This window comes from Macaca nemestrina, chromosome 7 (genome assembly GCF_043159975.1).
Source record: "Macaca nemestrina isolate mMacNem1 chromosome 7, mMacNem.hap1, whole genome shotgun sequence".
Classification (NCBI taxonomy): domain Eukaryota; kingdom Metazoa; phylum Chordata; class Mammalia; order Primates; family Cercopithecidae; genus Macaca; species Macaca nemestrina.
Window position 1 is genome coordinate 50,632,209 of NC_092131.1, and position 6,075 is coordinate 50,638,283.

The window sequence follows — 6,075 nt, forward strand, 5'->3', positions numbered from 1 at the left end:
ACTACACTAAAAGACAAATATTGATCTGACACTCATTTTTATGAGTAGGGAAATGACAAAGTTTTTCTCTCATAGTATGCTTGAGATCCCTGCCTATCCAGTGGTTAAGTGGCACAGGCTTTGCATATGCCTACTCTAATTGAAGTCAACTATAATTACAGAAGACCAACCCAATCATTTAACATTGTATCATACCAGTTGATATGTTAAGCAAGTTTTCACCAACAGGAAAAGGGTCCATTAAAAAATATATACATACAGCTGGGCAGGGTGGCTCAGGCCACCGTGGGATTAGAAATCCCAGCACCTTGGGAGGCCGAGGCAGGAGAATCACTTGAGGTCAGGAGTTGGAGACCAGCCCGGCCAACATGACAAAAGCCTGTCTTTACTAAAAACACAAAAATTGGGTGGGCATAGTGGCGCAAGCCTGTAGTTCAGCTATTTGGGAGACTGAGGCAAGAGAATCGCTTGAACCCAGGAGGCGGAGGTGGCAGTGAGCTGAGATCACGTCACTGCACTCCAGCTTGGGTGACAGAATGAGACTCCATCTCTAAAAAGAACAAACAAAAAATTTAAAATATATATATACACACATATACACAAACACATTTCCTGTTTTCATGTTTATAGGCATATTAGAAAGAAGATATTAATATGACCTGATTTTGCATAGTGTTAAGTATTGTTATATATTTTAATTAGACTTCAAATGTGATAATCAAGACAGGTTCCCCCCACTCCCACCATGTAACTCCTTTCTTTCCCTTATAAACCTATTTCCATGGGCTTACTTGAAATTTGACCAAGTAAAATTTTACCTGAAAAATGATGTTACATGCTAGAGTATATTTATAAATTTAAAATTAAATATAAGTGAATTAATATAGATTATTCATTTCAACTTTCTAGAACAAGACAATATATAAAGAAAGTTTGTTCTCAAAAAGAAACAAATCCCAGTCTCCTTGAAAGATATTATAGACCTAATCATTGGAAACCAACATGTTAAGAAAAATCACTTAATCCTAAAACCTTTAATGGATTTTACAAATTAGACATATTAAACATTTTGAGAGCATTTAAATTTTATGCTGAATAAAACCATATTTAACTAACTGTATAGGATTCATTAATGTTATAATTTACCCAACAAAACATATTGGGCTCTATCTTCTTTGAGTTTCATCAAGCACTATGTGTGGTAGCAAGAAAACTAGATCTAGGAGACTCAGGAGGGCTGGGTTCAGGTCACATCACTGATGTGTGACCTTAAAGGTGTCATTTAAACACCTTGAGTATTGTTTTTTAATCTGCAAAATGAAAATATCTTTCCATCTCTAAAGATCCATATAAAGACTGAGTTAAAAAAAGTAGGTGGAAGTACCTTGAAAACTGTAAGAAGGTAATCTGTGTGCTATTTGTTACTATTACTCAACTGCCCTCCTGGTAATAGAGAAACTTCATCAGAGGTCTCGCCACCCCAAACTGAGGGGCTAATATCCCAATAGCTGCAAGGTTCCTATAAAAGCAGACCAGACCACAGTGAACTCTTTCTATTAGGTGGTACAAAGGTGTTCTGCATCTCCAGTTGGGTGCTCTTGTACACAAAAAGAAAACTGGGCTCACTCGTTTGAGAATGACTCTGTGGCTCAAACTCAATATATTTAGTGCAGTTGCAGTACAACGAACTCATAAAATCATCTCTTAATTTTATTCATTTCTGGCAACTCTAGTCAGCCATATGGTTTCGGATTTCTTTTTAAATTCAGATAATGGTTGTAGTAAATTTATTCTGAATTATCCTCCACTGATTACTTTCTGACCATGATAATTGGAGTATTTGATGATAGGGTGTTTATCTTTGCTGCATCTCAGGTTTTCACCTAAACTGTCTTCACTAGATTAATCATCTCTATTAAAACTTTGTGCACATATTACCACCTTTTTCTCTCCCGCTCACCCAATTATCTTTTCTGCCATGCCTTGCTGATTATATTTCAAAACCCTTTCCTAAAAGTCATTCTTTAGTCAATGTTGGTAATTTCACCATATTTATCAGCTCCATTTTTCCACCAATAAATGCCTTATTATATCCATAGGAAAACATTAGGCACTTGGGATATGGAAGACACAGCCCCTATTCTCAACCTCACCTCTTCCACTTAATCATTTCCTTTAATTATCTTATATACTTAAGAGTAACTCCTCTGTATTCATATTTACTCTCCATAATATATCCCAATGTTATTAAAAATAATTTCCTAGAAATTGGAACATTAACTGGTTATATGATGATTAAGGATTAGTGTGAGATGGTATCATGGTTTATGTTTTTTAAAAATGAGACTTACCATTTGAGATGAGTACTGAAATACTTATGGATAAAATATAATCTCTAGGATTAGTTTTAAAATAGTATGGGGTGGGTAGAGATGAACAGGACCAGATTAGCCATGGCATTGGGCCTGATTTATAAGTATATGGAGAGTTCATTATACTATTCTATCTACCTATTTTAATATTCTCCGTATTAGAAATGAAAAAAGATTTTTCTCTTCATTTGCTACAGCCTGGGCTACTCTTGCAAGATCTAACATAATATTTAGATAACTTTTGTCATTTAAATAACACTATAAAACTTAATAGCCAGCCAGGCAGGGTGACTCACGCCTGTAATCCCAGCACTTTGGGAGGCCGAGGCTGGTGGATCACAAGGTCAGGAGATCGAGAGCAGCTTAGCTAACATGGTGAAACCCCGTCTCTACTAAAAATACAAAAAATTAGCTGGGCGTGGTAGCACGTGCCTGCAGTCCCAGCTACTTGGGAGACTGAGGCAGGAGAATCGCTTGAACCTGGGAGGCGGAGGTTGCAGTGAGCCAGGACCGCACCACTGCACCCCAGCCTGGGCAACAGAGAGAGGCTCCGTCTCATAAAACAAAAAACAAAAAATAAAAACCAAAAACCTCAATATGCAAAATACAAAATTATATGCAAATTATATTATATATACTATTAATAGCTACCATTTGCTTACGATGTACTAGGCTACTAGGCATTGTTAAGGTAATTTATGTACATAAATTATCTCACTTATTCTTCACAATTAGCTCATCAGGTAGTTATCACTAAAAGCCCAGAGAAATTAAGAAACTTGCCCACTATCATCAGGATAAAAATAAACTTTGAACGTTCATTATTAGTTCCTAATACGAAGAAAATATCCCACAATGACTTAAACACAATGCCCGCATCCATATTGATATCCTTCGTTTCCAAATTATCATGTTATTAAGCAGACTTGGCCAAAGACAAATTTGAAATCAGTTTACATTTACCTAGTTAAGTCAATACTTGGACTTACAAATTTTATTTTATTTGCATTCACAAAGAAATCAAGTATAACGCTGACTGTGCAGAGTCACTGTTTACAGCCACAGTTGGGAGGGAGGGAGGGAAGGAGGTGTCAAAAGTATAAAGGCAGCAGGTTCAGCCCCTTAAAAATGATCAATAACCATATACAATCATGAGAAATCTTGGCTTAAATATCACAGTGATCAATCCCCTGCGTGTTAGGGCATTGAATCCTCTGAGCAGTTCACAAATTTTAGCAATTACTTTATATCTTAAACTTTTAAAAGTTTCATGCAACTGTGGATTTTAATGCAGCACAGTTCCTTAAAAATGTCAGTACTTCCCTTAATGGAATTAGCGCATTCCTAAAAATACATGCATTTTTACAAATTATTACAACTAGATTCCCCTCTATACAATGTTTAAATACCAGGAAATAAAACTTCTTAAAATGCCTATTTAAGGGGCAAAATATTTTGTTTTTGGTTTGTGCAACCTGCTGGCTTTTAAAAAGGGTGAGTTTCTTTGGCATGAAAGGAAAACATAGGAGACATACAAATCTTTGCAGTTGCAAATGAACAAGTGATGGCACACACTTCCTGGAATACAAATCTCACTAAATACTTTTACTAAAATCCCTCGGTCAAGGAGACCAGAAAAGTCTTATAAACGTTTTTAAGAAATTTCAAATTGATTTACTATGTAACACATCCAGTAACAAATGTCTTTACACAATTTCTTTAAAAGCAGGTCCTTCTCCTCGCATATGGTAAATTATTTTATTTACAAAAATGTACATACAGTTCTCATGAAACTGAGGTATTAGAAAATTAAGATATTCATACAGCAAAGAGGTAGTCATAAAAATCCATATCTAAATATAAGCTTATTTCTTAGCATTATAAAAACCTTACATAATTAAACTAAAACTATTTCATTATAACCCCCATATTGCATAAATAGTAGTACTAGAAGATAGATTTGGCACTTCAGTGGTCTTTGTTATTTCTAAGTCTGTTTCATATTGAGATTAAACATTGACTTGCTCCCAAAGTAATGTGTGTTTTGAGCTCTTTCCTCAACAGTGTTAACAGGTTGTACCAAGCCTGGCACTGTCTTTGTATCCAGGTGTTTACTATCCCTATTTCTGCTCTTTTGATGAATTACACTTACCAGATGACCAGCGAGGGTCAAGGAACACACCGTGGTGATGGAAGACAGCAAAATTAATCTGGTTCTTCTAGAAATAACACTGGCCTTTGGCCTCATCCCTTAAGTGGATCTTGGAGGTTAAAAATATGACAGACCTCCATGTTCCAACTTCACCACTCATGAGATGACCAATCTCATTTAGAAGTGAAATGATTTTAAATTCATCTAAAATGAGAAACTATTAGGGCCAACTATACAAACATTTTAAGGCTAAAAAGATGAGTCTCATCAGAAACAACTTTTGGCACTTGAATCTGCATCTCTGCAACCCAAGGAACTTACAACAATAAAATCTGAAAGGGCTGCTTTTCTCAGAAAGGCTACATAACGAGGGCAGTCGTTGGTGGGGTGGAGAGTGGTCAAACACTGTATTAATGAAATATATTGTCAGTATAAACAGTTCAGCTATACTTTTTCTCAAAGGTAATTTTTAGTTGTGTTATTTTAAAAGATTTTTCAGAGACAGTCTTGCTATGCTGTCCTCGCTGGTCACAAACTAACATCTCAGCCTCCCAAAATGCTGGGGTAACAGGCGTGAGCCACCATATCTGGCCTAATTGTGATCCTTCCGTTTTACATTTCAACCTATACAAACACTCCCCTCCTGTTATTACTGCCTAAATTATCTAAAGCTCTGCTGTCCAATACAGTAGCCACAAGCCACATGTGGCTAACTTTAATTAAAACTACAAATTCAGCTCAATCATCCCAGCCATACTTCAGGGGCTCAGTAGCTACATGTGACTAGTAACTACCATACTGGGGAGTGAAAAGGACACATCTATCCTCATATGAAGTGTGACTAGACAGTGGTGATCTGAAGAAAGTGTAACCATGCTATATGCTTATGAGATTCTAAAAACTTTTTAAAAGTTGCTTATAAAAAGAGTATCATAGGCTGGGCATGCTGGCTCACACCTCTAATTCCAACACTTTGGGAGGCCGAGATGGGCAGGTCACTTGAGGTCAGGAGTTCGAGACCAGCCTGGTCAATATGGTGAAACCCCGTTTCTACTAAGAATATAAGAAATTGGCTGAGCGTGGTGGCATGCGCCTGTAGTCCCAGCTACTCGGGAGGCTGAGGAACAAGAATTGCTTGAACCCAGGGGGGCAGAGGTTACAGTGAGCCAAGATTGTGCCACCACACTCCAGTCTGGGCGACAGCGTGAGACTCTGTCTCAAAAAATAAATAAATCTAACACTTCTGGGCTACAGGTTAATAATGATGTGTTCATTGGTGTGAAAAAATGGTATCAACCTTCTGGTTTTTAGACTTTATACTGAATTTATGAAGTATTTAGGGTTCCACATAAGGCCCAAATAAAACAACCTCAGATACTTTTACAGCATTACTATAAAGAATAATGTAAAGATTTGGCATGCAAGATAAAAGTAATTTAGCAGTTAAATGATTAAAACAGATCATTTCATCCTTCCACTTAAATCTGAAAATCTTGACATATAGAAGTATTCACAGCTATTTAAAGCTCCTCACAAGACAGGGGCAAAGGC